Source organism: Cupressus sempervirens, chromosome 4 (genome assembly GCF_028749045.1).
Source record: "Cupressus sempervirens isolate cs-2001-9-10 chromosome 4, ASM2874904v1, whole genome shotgun sequence".
Taxonomy (NCBI): Eukaryota; Viridiplantae; Streptophyta; class Pinopsida; order Cupressales; family Cupressaceae; genus Cupressus; species Cupressus sempervirens.
In genome coordinates, this window is record NC_143121.1 from 792289585 (window position 1) to 792305947 (window position 16363).

At 33.3% G+C, this 16363-nt stretch overlaps 1 protein-coding gene across 1 annotated transcript in view; it reads left to right on the forward strand.

Moving 5' to 3' along the window:
- LOC149563779 (phototropin-2-like) overlaps positions 1-16363 on the forward strand; it is a 411881-nt gene that overhangs the window by 253871 nt on the left and 141647 nt on the right. The window lies entirely within an intron of this gene.

The window sequence follows — 16363 nt, forward strand, 5'->3', positions numbered from 1 at the left end:
ATGCAGTTTTTAAACAAAATGCAGAGATGAGATGCATCTATCTAGTAAATGAGTAAACAAAAAGAAACAAGAAAAGCCTAGATATATTTAAATGCAAATTCGGTGTGAAATGGCATCCTCATGTGGAATGTTCATGGCTGGTAGCCTGATAATCCGAAGCAAAACTAAAATAGAAAATGGTCTTTGTAAATTTGAAGTAAATACGATGTCAAAACTGTTTACATATTTCTCTTTCCAGGTCTATTAAAAATTAGGGGAGAGGTAGAGGGTCTAGTCTTTGGAATCCACCGTGGTTGTGCCTCCTCTCTTGTTGCGACTAGTTGCGGCTTGACCTCCATCATAAAAAAATTGTGTTAAATCTTGTTCATTGAACTGTAAAGCAATTTATAGTACTTAAGAAATGCCATTACTGAGTTTCTACAAACCTGGATGCAACAAAAAGGAGGTAAGGCAATGATCCATTGCCCATCGAGGACGATGGGATAGGGGGAACTTAGTAAACTGGGAATAAAAACATCAATTTGATTCAAGACAATTTCCACATCAATTTATTCTTTTGTTTTTAAATTTAAAAATGGAGTTCTAGGGATTGGACTTGGGCCTTTAGGTTATCCATTTTTGAAGCATTTTTCTCCTAAAATTGACATGTTTGAACTCCCTTGGAAATCCAATTCAGATGTGTTTCAAATCCACTTCAAATGTGCTTTAAATTGATGGAAACTTGCAAACCTTACATAAGCTTGGTAGGGTGTTTTGTCACTTGAGAAGCAAACAAGAGCTCAAGAAAACCAAATGAAACTTTAGGTTTGACATTAAAAGCCTTATTTTCTGCTGCAACTGAGTATTTGTCTCAGACTCGCCAAGTTTTTCTAGAAACTCTGCAAGGTTTTCATAAGTTTTTCATCGATTTTATTCCAGGATTTTTGTGAGTTGTTTTGGTGAGAAAAACTCATAAATATTTGATAAGTAGAAAACCTTGCAACTTTTTCTCTTCCCACCAAGTTTTTGGCAAATTTTTCATCTTTAGTTTAACTAATTCAACTGAAATCCTTGGACTATTTTTTTCTTTGAAAAAGGGTTAGTAACTTAGTATATTATATTTATAAGCAATGTTTACAAAAGTGGTCTTGTTGAACACAATAGTTGAACCATATATATCATGACAGTAGACATAGTTCTTAGATATTGATAGATAATTCATCAAAAGGTAGGATTACTACTCATATATTCAGAATTTATTACTTTACAAATTGCAGCACAATGATGATTTCTATCATGTAATATTGATTGTATGATGAGACATCACATGCTAAGCATAGTTTTAAGCATCAAACTAGCATTAATTATGCCTTAGAGGGCAGATGCCCGTTCCCTTAGGGTCCGTTTGGTTCGTGGAATTGTAGAATTTGAGATTTCTACAAATCTCACTTTAGCCAAATCAAGGATTTGCAAATCTTGGAAATGGTTTTTGCAATTTTAGTAGATCTATTCGGTTCACCTAGAAGATCAGTGGGAAGATTTTGTTTCTATGTATGGCTCCTCAAATTATAATTGGAATTAGGATTTAGAGCTCACTGTAGGCTGTGGATGTAGAGCTCGGGTGTAGCAGATGAAGTCTTCTCCTCTGCATGAGAATCGAGCAATGCCAAGCCGAGAGGGGAAAGTGTGATGTATCAACCCCAACTGGTTATAACTTCAACAAACATCAAATTCTTTTATAATTTTGTTGTTTGACATTTCATCAAATGCTTTGCAAGCAAGCTCTGATACCACTTAAAAAACCCTGACTCCACTGAAACTGAATTTGCAGATGAAAGAATAGTTTATGTATATCTTGATGTTTTGTCCTCTTTTTGCAATTTTTCAAAGTGAAAATGTTTTTGGAATTTCTCTAACATATGATGATTAAAGAATGAGGAATTAATCCTGCTACAACAATTCTAGAAGTTCTCAAAGACAAAGTGCAATGAAAGATCACCAACTCTTGTAAAATCAGTATAATTAAAATTCAGTGTAATTAACAGCGGAACCTGAATTAAATACTAAACCACATGGCTGGGAATTATCTAGCTCTCCTTTCAATCACAGCCCCAATGAAATCACAGCTATCTGAGAATACTTAGTCATCCAATCCAATGTTGAATGCTGTTTGAACAACGATGTGCAAGGGCTAGTGTTGAGACGCAATTCAAGAATACCCAAATGCAGGCTGCTAGGATGAATTGCAGACTCGACAAATGCAATGCTGACTTTCCAATCACTGTCCCAACTCAAATGCAAGGCTGGCTGCAATATGTAGGCTTGGATGATGATGTCGTCCAGCCTCTTAGTGGTATTTGCCTTCATTTACAACCACAATTGCCAGAATTAACAAATTTGCAGACCTCCAGATATAAATTCAACCACCAAATTATGGCTTCAGATTTATCACATACAATTAGAACTCCTCGCAGCAGATCCAATACAATTTCCAGCAGATAAACTTTCCTCAAATTATGCCCGAGAATGAATCTCTCCTTAGATACAGTCAGCACAGTAAGGAGAAGTGGTAAAGTACTTAGAACTTGATCCACAATACCTCAGCTATGGAATCAATGCACACTCAAAACCAGACCCTTATACTTCTACAAGGGCTCACAAATTCAGAACTCAGTAAAAAGCCACAAAGGGAACAAAAGAAAATTAATTTTCAAGCGTGTCTATCCCAATGAAATGAGCTCTCATTTATAAGCTTTCATTGGCAGAAGTTTCCATAAAATTCCACTTTAGAAAACGTGGAAGTTTCCCAAAAGAACTCAACACTAGAAACTTTCCAACTTGCTTTTTAGAAATATCTCTAAAAGTCATTATTATAATAATATAAATATTATTATAATAATGCAACTTAATGAATAATAAATAAATAAGAGCTCATTCAATTATTACCCTAATCAACCGCAGGTGACGACCAACTGCCAAGCCACCCATTGCACTGCCAAGAATAACAACTACTAAAAATAGTAAATCCAAAACTAAGGTCGTCAAAATGCATTGTCAACTCATGAGGGTCGCTATGATGAGCTAACTCAATCAACTGCACAGACTGGCCAAAAACGAGGACATTACATGTGAGGTTCCAAACCGTGGATGTAGAGCTTTGGTGTAGCAGATGAAGTCTTGTCCTGTGTGCAAGGATTGAGAAGTGCTAGGTCAAGAGGGCAAACTGTGAGGTTCCAGAGTACATTAGAGTACTTCAAAAGAATACAATAGAGTCATGGCTAGTTGCAGTATCCACTCAAAATTTGCACAAATTATTCAATTTTGTGCTATGATCTAATTTGTACATGTATGAGCTATATTCTTCTATATGATAATTGATATGTTTTTGGGGTCTTGGTACCTCTTCTTATAGAAAGTGAAGAGGCGAAACAAAACCTTCAGATTCTTTCAAAAATGTTTAATTAAACAAATCACAACTAGACATAATATTTACATATTAAGAAACAGAGACTTTCATAATCACTTATGGAAGAAGGCCATGAAACATGTCGAGCATATCATTAAGATAGGCATGATCTCTTGGCTGCTCTCCTTGCTCTACTAGTATCTGCTCAATCTCAACCTTGTCTTCCTCTAACTCAGGCTGATGGTAGTCACTCACGTATGTAACAACCACTTTTTCTTGGGTCTTAACTAACAACTAACATATCAAAGAAATATAGCTATTACTTCATTTTCATAGGAAGACAGTTATATAAGTTACGTTCATGGGAAAGAGATTAATGGTTACAATCAGTTAAACAAAATTTCATAACTAAGAATTGAAAACACCATCAATGAATTTATTGTGGAAATTAAATCTATATACCATGGAATTCGAACCAAAATCAATCTAGGGATGCTTCTGCAAACACCCAGGTTAGTCCCACAAATACCTCTTAGGATCAAGTGATGATTACCATCCAATACCACTATATCAAAATCAAATGACGATTACATTAAATACCACTATATCAATTAGGGCATCACATACCGCTATATAAATTAGGGCATTTATTACCATTGGATCATCTAGGGCATCAGATACCACTGTGTCATTTGGGGCATCAGATACCACTTTATCATTTAGGGCATCAGACACTACTGTATCATTTGGGGCGTCAGATACCACTGTATCATTTAGGGCATTAGATACCACTATATCATTTAGGACATCAGATACCACTGTATTATTCATTTTCTTCCTATTGCTAACTATGGCAATAACATAAGATTAGAAGTTATGCTCATAATCATTATTCTTATAAATGAAAGATTGAAATAACAATCTTATAGATATATTTCATATTCAGTTGGAAGGTCAACCAATATAAATGATTACCAATTATGTTGATGAGAAAGGTTGCTTTCATGAAAGGAAATAACCGAATTCAACGATATAAATTAATCCATCATATCTTCTAGTTGTATAAATATCATAAAAGTAAAAAAAAATACATGTTACAAATAAATGTTTGAATGCTCAACTTATCTTTATGAGATGCACTTCTTGACATCTTGTGAAGAGGGGAAACATTGTCAGGGACTTAACCACCCAACCATAGACCTTAAACTTATCCCCACACTTTCTCTAACTAGAAAGGCTCTCCCTACCTGAAATAGACATGGAACACCTTGTTAGCCATTGAGCATTCCTGGTACTTAATCACACCACTTGAGTTGACAAAAGGGGAACAATATGCATGAACATGCATGAACTATTAAATGATTTTCCTTTTTCAAATAATTTAGAATTGTTATGTCATGTTTGATTTTTATTTCTTGTTAATGCAGATTTTTATCTCACCTCTTTACGTCTTCCTTGGCTATACAGCCAGGTGAGTCCCAGGTGTTTGAATTTCAGAGCAATCAGCTTTGTTTGTTGATGCTCAACTTGATATAAGAATATTACATGTTTTCAACATATCACATTTTTGTAACTTGAGAAATATAATCTTTGCAAAATAAATACCATTTGATTCTGATATTCAATAGAAAAATAAAGATGTGAAATCATATCATGAACAATTGGTCTCGACTTATTATGAGAAGTTCTGACTTGAGGATGAATTTATCCAATGATATCAAACAAGGATGTTGTACGGCATTTCAAGAATATGTAGCTTACTGCTGTCAATATAATGTAGTGGTATCTGATAAAAAATATATATATATAAATTGATTGGATATGGTAAGTCAACCACCTAACTTGTAAGTTAAGAAGTATTGGAGCCTTGGCTGGACGCAAATAATCAATTCCTTCACTGAAATAACTTCAACGCAGATCTCAATGTGATTACCAATCACGTCTCCAGCAAAAATATTCAATGAAATGGCAAATCGCAGTAAGGAAATATGGATAGAGATATCAAGTGAAATAATGCAGAGATATATCGTGTGTAATAATGCCCATGATCTCTCACGACTTCATAATATAAAGAAATATTCGAAAAACCTTTTTGGCTTCCAAGAAGCCGTAACTTAACAAGAAAGGACTTGGCTTCTTGAATGCCAATATGCCAAATGTGCATTTCAATTTCAAGTAAAGAATTGAATAAATAGGAAAAAGAATTTGAAAGGTTACAAATCAAAAGAATAATATAAACATATTTATTTACTTGCACATAAATATGTTTTATTAAGATGACACATATTAAATGTTTATCCAAGGTCGTATCTTATAAATATGTATATCTAAATACATGTTTCATCTTGGAAGATTACTTTATCTTCTTGTACATGCATTTAAATGTAGATAAAATCTTGTATAAAATAATACTATGATGTCATCTTTAATTTATATCTATGTGTACGTACATAAATATGTATTAAAATGATGTGGTGGAAAAGTCAACCAAAAGTCATTTGAGGTATGCATTAATTAAGTCAATACTTTAAATGTTTATTTAATAGCGCATGCATGTCTAATGTGTGTATCCTACTGTGCAGTCGCTAGGTCCTTAACCATGGTGATTCACTGTTCATGCCCATTTGCCTAGTGATGGCGATGCCTCTGTGCCCAATTGTTTTCTGACAATGCTTCCACCCCTTTGACATGCTTCTTAAAAAGAAATTATTTGAAGTTAAATCATATTATCATTACAAGTTATTAATCATAAAAAATCATAATGGCTAACCACCTTTTCAATTCTATGAATTCATGATAAATATTCAACTAGCATGTTATCTTTATATGAAATCATAATGACTAATCATCTTACTATTTTGTAGATTATAACAAATTTAACTGTCAACTGACTTCATGTGAACCTCAACGGCTATATGAACATTTTAAATTGGGTAAAAAATTGAGATGTAACATACCATTCCCCTTGTGTTTCATCATCCTCAATGAACTTGAAACTGTAACGAACATTATAAAGTAGCATTTAAAATTGGAATGTAATGTACCATTTCCCTTTGTGTTTCATCGTCCTCAATGATCTTTGCAATTTTAGACACTAAAAGAATATTCCAAATACAAGATGTATATATAGTATCATGATATCATTTCTTTTCAAAATTGGATCAAAATCCAAATCATGATCAAAACTCAAGGTCCTTTATCACAATGCTTCCAGAAAAATGCTTGCATGATATAATAAAATCTAAAATGAAACACACATTCACCTAAGTTTACTTGTGGTCATTTCAGTATTACTTGAGTTGATCATGTTTTAAGATATTCTCTCTCATATTCCTATCTTACTCATGTAGATTCTCACCATATCATTAGTTCAATTCTCATATTGATATCTTCATATAAGAGAATTTTCATTTTTCAATAACTAATAGTAAGATAAGTATTCAAAATTTGTAATATTTCAATTAAAATGTTCTAGATCATAACTTGATAATATTATTTAAATCATTCATACATACCATCTGACACATGGTACTCATTAATGAGTAGATCATCCTTTACAGATCACCTAAAACAGATTAGTGGATTCATGTTTTTTTCGTTTATGTAACCCTGGCTTTCATGCCCATCTTATCACAATAACATTTCATTAGAATAATCGTCTCATGATAGAGCATATACTTCATCTCTAAAATAATATAAAGCAACTCAGTATGTCTTGTTATTTCCTTATCATAAAGTCAATATTGAATGAGTATTATACATGTATAGCAGTGTGTCAAAGGGTAAAAACATGATATACTATGAAAGATCATCATACATCTAATCAAGATCATAGAGGTTATGTTTAAGAAGGTACCACACTGTATGTATCCCTCTCTTCTAGCACCTGGACTACATGCCCACACGTAATTCCTGAGAAGGGGTGCAATTTCATACTTGTATGTTTTGTCTACCATATTCTGATTGTGGCTTAGACTCTGAGTCCACAAAAATCTTACATTTCCATGGAACTCTATCTTTCATGCTGAAAAATAAATAAATATTTTTTTGTTGCTCAACCCATCCTTGGGTCATGGATTGATCATAAGTATCAAAAAAAAAATTACATAGGGTTCTTATCGAGTAGCTCATCTTAGCATGCTCATCATTCGCCTGTAAATATTTGGAAGTTTATCTTTTGCATTTGTGTGACTTAGGCTTTCATGCTCATCTTGTCAGTGTAATGTTTCAAGGAAAAACTCAAGTAAAAAAAAAGTTTAAATCATTAATATTTTCAGTTATGCAAGTGTGTTTACTCCACACTGGAGCACGAAATGACCTTCTTGTCATTTAATCAACATCAGAAAGGATTATCATTGTTAAATTAAAAGAGTTCTCAAAATCTTCGTTCACACTTTTATTTTTCCTTCAGTTCGAGTCCAAAATAGATAACAAAATATTACTACCATTTCACATGAATAGGAATATAATTGCGTATAGTATAATGCTGGAAACATGCAACTGAAAAGAAATATTTAACCATCATCATGGTTTAGATAACACCACATCAAGGTTATAGTAACTGGTTCGTATTGTGCAAGCCTCGGCATTTGGACCTAATTTAATCTTCTCGTTCTCTAGTGAGAATGGCCCTCCCTCCTAGGATAAAGCACATGTACCATTCTGGTCCTGCCACCCGAGCATCCTGGTGTTAGAGTGTCCGCTCAGCAACAGACAAGGTTGAAGATACACTTCCACGAACCCTTCTCTCTATCAGTTAGCACTATCGACCTCTTAGTGATCCATTTTAGGCAAGCATGCCTTTAATCTACCTTGGCCAAGGATTTAGATGGAAAAATAAATAGCCCGACCACCACCACTCGACTTGCCAATCATGTCATTTCTTAGTTTTGATTCATCTTTATGATATTGCAGTTTATCCATCTATCCATTTCATATGGACCACACCATCATCTCAGCCCTTCCTCGGCTATTCTGGATGATTCCCTGGTGTGATTTTTTTTCAGCTTGATTGTAAAATATTCAGTTACATAAAATAAATCTTTTTCAACATTACAGTCTTAGTTTCTTTTTTAAAATTGTGTTGGGCCCAAGGTTTTAGTGTTGAACCCAGTGCTCTGATACCATATGTAACAACCACTTTTTCTTGGGTCTTAACTAACAATTAGCATATCAAAGAAATACAGCTATCACTTCATTTTCATAGGAAGATAGTTATATCAGTTACATTCATGTGAAAGAGATTAACGGTTACAATCAGTTAAACAAAATATATTAATCAAGAATTGAAAACACCATCAATGAATTCACTATGGAAATTAAAATCTACATACCATGAAATTCAAACCAAAATCAATCTAGGGATGCTTCTACAAACACCCAGGTTAGTCCACAAATATCTCTTAGGATCAAATGACAATTACCATCCAATACCACTATATCAAAATCAAATGACGATTACCATCAAATACCACTATATCAATTAGGGCATCACATACCGCTATATAAATTAGGGCATCTATTACCATTGGATCATTTAGGGCATCAGATACCCCTGTATCATTTGGGGCATCAGATACTATTGTATCATTTAGGGCATCAGATACCACTATATCATTTGGCGCATTAGATACTATTGTATCATTTAGGGCTTAAGATACCACTATATTGTTTAGGACATCAGATACCATTGTATCATTCCTTTTCTTCCTATTGCTAACTGTGGCAATAACATAAGATTAGAAGTTATGCTCATAATCATTATTCTTATAAATGAAACACTGAAATAACAATCTTATAGATATATTCCATATTCGGTTGGAAGGTCAACCAATCTAAATGATTACCAATTACATTGACGAGAAAGGTTGCTATCATGAAAGGAAATAACCGAATTCAACGATATAAATTAATCCATCATATCTTCTACTTGTATAAATATCATAAAAGTAAAAAGAAATACTTGTTACCAATAAATGTTTGAATGCTCAACTTATCTTTATCAGATGTATGTCCTGACATCTTGTGGAGAGGGGAAACATTGTCAGGGGCTTAACCACCCAACCACATACCTTAAACTTATCCCCACACTTTCTCTAACTAGAAGGCCCTCCCTACCTAAAGTAGACATGGAACACCTTGTTAGCGATTGAGCATTTCTGATACTTAATCACACTACTCGACTTGACAACAAGGGAACAATCATGAACTATTAAATGATTTTCGTTAAAAAATAATTTAGAATTGTTGTCATATCTGATTTTTATTTCTTGCTATTGCAGAGTTCTATCTCACCTCTTCATCTCTTCCTTGGCTATACACTTGGGTGAGTCCCAAATGTTTGAATCTCAAAGCAATCAACTCTGTTTGTTGATCGTCAACTTCATATAAGAATATTACATGTTTTCAACATATCACATTTTAGTGACTTGAGAAATATAATCTTTGCAAAATAAATACCATTTGATTCTGATATTCAGTAGAAAAATAAAGATGTGAAATCATATCATGAACAATTGGTCTCGACTTATCATGAGAAGTTCTAACTTAAGGATGAATTTATCCGAAGATATCAATCAAGGATGTTGTACGACATTTCAAGAATATGTAGCTTACTATTGTAAATTGATTGGATATGGTAAGTCAACCATATAACCTGTATGTTCAGAAATATTGGAGCCTTGGCTGGATGCAAATAATCAGTTCCTTCATGGAAATAACTTCAACGCAGATCTCAGTGTGATTACCAATTACATCTTCAGCAAAAATATTCAATGAAATGGCAAATTGCAGCAAGGAAATATGCAGAGGGATATCGGGTGAAATAATGCATAGATATATCATGTGTAATAATGCCCATGGTCTCTCATGACTTCATAATATAAAGAAATATTTGAAAAACCTTTTTGGCTTCCAAGAAGCCGTAACTTAAAAAGAAATGACTTGGCTTCTTGAATGCCAATATGCCAAATGTGCATTTCGGTTTCAAGTAAAGAATTTAATAAATAAGGAAAAGAATTTGAAAGGTTACAAATCAAAAGAATAATATAAACATATTTATTTACTTGCACGTAAATGTATTTTATTAAGATAGCACATATTAAATGTTTATCCATGGTTGTACCTTATAAATATGTATATCTAAATATATGTTTTATCTTAGAAGATTTATTTTATCTTCTTGTACATGCATTTAAATGTACATATTAAATAGATAAAATCTTGTATAAAATAATACTATGATGTCATCTTTAATTTATATCTATATGTATCTACATAAATATGTATTAAAATGATGTGGTCGAAAAGTCAACCAAAAGCCATTTGAGGTATGCATTAATTGAGTTAATATTTTAAATGTTTATTTAATAGCTCATGCGTGTCTAATGTGTGTATCCTGTTATGCAGTCGCTAGATCCTCAACCATGGTGATTCACGATTGATACCCTTTTTCCCAGTGATGGTGATGCTCTTGTGCCCAATTCTTTTTCGACAATGCTTACAACCTTTTGACGTGCTTCCTACAAGGAAATGTTCCGCAATTAAATCATATTAACATAACAAGTTATTAATCATAAATAATCATAATGGCTAACCACCTTTTCAATTCCATGAATTCATGATAAATAATAAACTAGCATGTTATCTTTATATGAAATCATAACGACTAACCATCTTACCATTTCGCAGGATTATAACAAATTTAACTATCAACTAATTTCATGTAAACCTCAACAACTATATGAACATTTTAAATTGGGTCAAAAATTGGGATGTAACAACGTAGTTGGCATAATTCTTTTTGAGATCTCATGTAGCTACATACATGTTAGTAATATCAAATTGATCTTCTTCCTAGGGAAAAAGATTTGGCTATACTATTGGCTTGGGTTATTGGCCTATTGGATGTTCTTGTACTGGCAAACCCATTTTCACACCTTCAATCCGAAACTCTGCAACTTTGAAGAACTTTATGAGAGAATGTACACTAAAACTTTGCTTGCAAAATTGACTTGCAATTAGGTTTTAATAAAACAGTAGCATTGAATAACTCATTAATTCAAAAATCTTGTCGACCACATTCCACACATGTTTGGCTTGTGTATGTACAATATTTATGTCTTTTCCAATTAAAACTTGTAAACATCGCTTTGTACTTTCCAAGATATCTAGACAATGGTCATTTCGCCATTTTGTATGCTTATTTGGCCACCCCATCCAAAACTGCAATGGCCATTAATGTAATGAAGAATCCCTTTTCGCCATTTCAAGGCACATTCTAGACTCACCTACTATTTGATGACAAATTTCTATTTCGCAGAGCACCTCTATTTTGGATTCCAAAGTCTCAAAAATCTCTAATTTGTTGGCTCCTGACAACACCTTATGTGAAATTTTGAAAATTCTCCATTTTGCAAGACTCATTATGATTCTCATGCGACATCACAACTTCACATTGCCCATGTGAAACTTCTCCCAAAATAATGAAAAATCGCATTTTTCAACTGTGTTTTGTTTATACCTTGTGATCTAGCAAGATTTCACCATTTGCACCATCCTTCATAACATGCTTGCGAAATCCCGATTTTTTCACTATTTCGCATACTTCCTACACCTATCTCTCTGAAGTAGTGGAATTCAATCGTTAATGTCAAATTCGGCATAAATTTGAGGGCTCCACCATTTACGTCTAGGAAAAGTCTTGTAAACACTGAAAAAAATATTTTTTTTAAACCTAAAACTGTCTTGTGGGTTTCAAGAATTCACTTGTAAATGTCTTCTCTCCTCAAAATTTCTAGGACAGTGACATTTTAAGTGTTAATGTTTGTGGCCTTCACAAAAAAGATCAACAATGAATAATTAAATATGCAAAAGTAAGCCAAGAGTGGCTATATATTTAATGGAAATATAATAATAATATGATATATATTATTCTATTATATGATAATTCAATTAAGTGGGAAAGCTTAATCGGTCCCATTTGAAGTGTCATGTCTTTTGGAAGACGCACCTCTTCATCTCATATATATATATTATATGTGGTGGGTGGTGAATAACAAACACACCAAAACATAATGCGCAAGTAATTATTCACCATTGTTGCGCTATATCTCTTCTCTGCCCTAAAATTTGAAAACTTTAACATGGTATCAAAACGGGTTCCTTCATGGGAAGCTTAACCGCTTGAAAGTAGATCCATTCAGATTCATGGGCAGAAATGAACAATTTGGAATTTCCATGGGACTCATAGAGTGGGTGAATGAGCATTGCCGAGGATAAATCTAGTTTGCAACTAAAAACTTTAAGTGAATTTCTCCTCAATGTTACAGGAATAATTGCAAATGATGGTTCTTAGTTTAACTAAGGTGTTAACGGCCCAATTTAATAATTAGCAGTCTATTCTGGAGATTGTCTGTTGTGAAGCACAATTCGAGCTGAAAGATTACGCTGATTTACAGTTACACACAAGCTAGGAATCAAATCATTTTGGGTCATGTCTCTTCATTTTCCCATAATTGGGAGCTATCATCATCACAATCAACACAGTTGCACAAGTTGTCAATGCAAGTATAGCAATTGGGAGGAGAATTGACACTATAGGATTCTGTTTTGTAAGTTAGCAGATGGAATACTGCTACATTTATTATTCAAACCATTTCAAAGATTATGATGTGGATGAATATTGACCCGCAAGATGTATGACAGAATTGCTATAAGAAAGCATTATTGAAAAACATTATACCCTGACATTTTAGGTCCGACTTCCTTGGTATACCAATTATGGCTACTACTAGTGCCGCAAATATTTGAATTGCAGGAAAGGTTTGAGAAGAAACTTGACATTTCTTGGTATCTTGTTGCAAATGAATGTAGAGGTGCAGAAGAGTTTGTCAACCATAAAGGAAGTCCCCCCATCATTAAGTTAGAGTTGTTGAAACATTACCATGGATAGAGGAAGGAGGTAATAGGCTAGTGCTAAATCTGAAACTTTTAGAATTTCATTCCCATACCTAGTTGTGCTATGAGATAGAACTAGTAAATGTTGGGTTTGCAAATAAAATAACACACCGATCTGAAATAAGGAGTGCGGCTAGAGTTGTCTTGGGTGCATATGTTGTTGGGCATAACTATTGTGTCTTCCAAAGAGTGTTGTGCATATTTGAACTGCCATTTCTCAATACAATTGCAAATAAGCTAAAGAATGGTTACAATACAAGTAAATTACTCAACAAAGATCTTTAAAGAAAACAAAACTTGCAAATCCCTGGAAGGAAAAGAGTGAAACTGCATGGGTAGAGAGCTACAAGGACTTAATAGATCATAATTCATTGCCTGTTAATCCGTGTTTGGAAATCAGTTAAAAGGTAGAAAGATATAGTTGTGATTGGCCAACACTTGCAAAATCAGGACAACAACAATAACAACGGTAGGTACATTGATCAAAAGTGCTGACATGAATGCTGGTGAAGATTGGAAAGTTCATTGTAGGCCTTTAGCATTATGCGCAAATGAATGAACAAAAGGTGTGTAGTGGTGAACAAAGGAAGCCACCAAATGTCAAAGGGAATCATTCCCCAGAGCATTCAAACATTTCCAGGTGCATTCTAAACATAGTAGAATATTTTTCTATTTAAGGTTGAATGTCAATAGGGATATTACATTATATTCATTTTTAGGTGTGAGTTAAAGAATTAAAACTGGTTATATATACCTTTAATTCTGAGAGAAATCTAGACTAAGTGACATAAACATAAAATTTCTCATGGTTTGATAATGACTCGCAACCCCTTGAGAAGTTATCCATAAACTTTGGCTAGATAACAGGACGGGACCTTACAGTGTACACATTGAGAGGGAGTCCTACCAAAAGTAGTTAAACCTAAACTTCAGAGGGAGCAGATAGGAAACTTATAAACTCTTTACTAAGGGAGTAGATCACATTAAGTGTCATTGACCCCAATTACTTCAATTTGGTTTGACTTAGAAATAGTTATGGATAAATTGAGAACTTGCATACATGGATTGAATCCACCTTAGAGATGCTCAAACTTAAGAGTATATTTATGAGCCTACTTTCACCTAGTTTTGCATTATAAACTCCTTCTTTGGGGATTCATATGTATAAGTGTTTCTTTTATATATATTTTATGTCCTATGTATTTAGCCAAGACTATATTTAGCCTAGGCTACATTATTGGTTGTGTTTTTTATGATCATTGGCTATGTTATAGCAAAGACTAACCTCTTTTATTTAGTTGAGTCTATAATTGAGATATTTGGATATTTTGCATGATCATCTCTCTGATATGTGAATATAGCATAGACTATATTGGTTGTATGCATATGTGGCTAAATTCAATTATGTGATTATTGTTACCAATTTAGCCTACCTCCTAAATTGCTATGTTAAAATTGCTTATATATTGCACTATATGTTTTAAGTTGTTGATCATGCATATTATAGAATGGTTTGGATGCTGAATATGAAGTACAAAAATCAATAAACAAGAGAAATTGTTCATTTTTATTCAAATTACATACAAGTACTAAAATTGTACACTTTTGTTAAAATATATTTTAGAACTATTTCATAAGGTACAAAATGTTCAAATTTTACATAGTACTTGATACAATGCATTCAAATATCACACAAGTCATGGCAACTCCTAATACAATATCTGAATAAACATATTGCATAAACATAAAAGTACTGGAGTAATAAGGGAAAAAGCCTCCATTGCCTGAATGGAAGAGTCATTGATCTAAATGTTGAAGAAGATTTGAGCCCACATCTCCATCTAGGAATAGACCTGTAAAATGTAAAGAGGAGGGTCAGTTCATACGAACTAAGCAATGGAAACCATTCCATTTATCTCTACACTACTTAGCATATTGCATTAAAAGATGTAAAGGCAAGAGAAATATCTAAAAGCAGAGCAGGTTTTATGCTAATAAGTTTGTTTCATGTGTAGGTATAGGTATGAAGTTTGAGGTTGTTGAAGGATCATGTAGAGGCCAAGACTGAAGGACTGAGGAGACTATTGAAGGGACATGCATAAACCACAGGCATGAAACCTTCTAGACAAATCATGTAAAGGAAAACACTAAAGACACAGGGAGATTGTTGAGGGGGCATACATAAATTACAAGTATGGGACCTTCTAGTTGAACCATAGCAAAAGATTGAAGACATGAGGAGATTGTCAAAGGGACATACATAAATTATAGGTATGAAACCTTTCAGTTGAATCATGAAGGGCATATAGAATTCTTAGTCTACAAGCCGAGCGAAAAGAACAGGCAGTGAATAGAGAAATCCGCTAGTCAAAGTTGAAAAAACATTTGTAAAAGAACATCTTTATTGCATAAAAAGTAAAAGATCTGAAAGTGTACAACTACAAATGTAAACAGTAAGGCATATACGTGCAAAGAGAAATTGCTTATTGAAGTAATGATAGTTTTATTAATTGTGAAGATGTTACAACATTGAATAAATAAAAAGTAGTTGAAGGAACACAACTTCTATAATGAAACCTTCCAGCTATTTAGTTGCAAATTTTACACATAAGCATTATAGATTTTAGACACAAAGGTATAGAAAAATATTAACAACAAAACATGAAAATAAATGGTGTTCTGGGATAATATGTTGTACAAAACAAGGTGAGGTTTTTCAAACAAGGTACAGAGCTATTTTTGAGAGCAACAAATTTATCAAAAGGATACAAAGAATGCTCATGTTAAAGTTTACAATTTTACTATTTTCTAAAATGTTAGCAAGAATACATATAGCCATTAGTGGATTCATCAATATTTTTTGTAAGATAAGAAATATGCCTATACATTTGAAGCAAAACATGGATGCTCATATTATTGAAGCAGAAAGAGTAGGCTAGAGTTCAGAGATCAAAATAAGCACAAGCATTCTGACCAATGTGTCCATATCAGACCTACTAGATTTACATTCCAAAGGAAGCA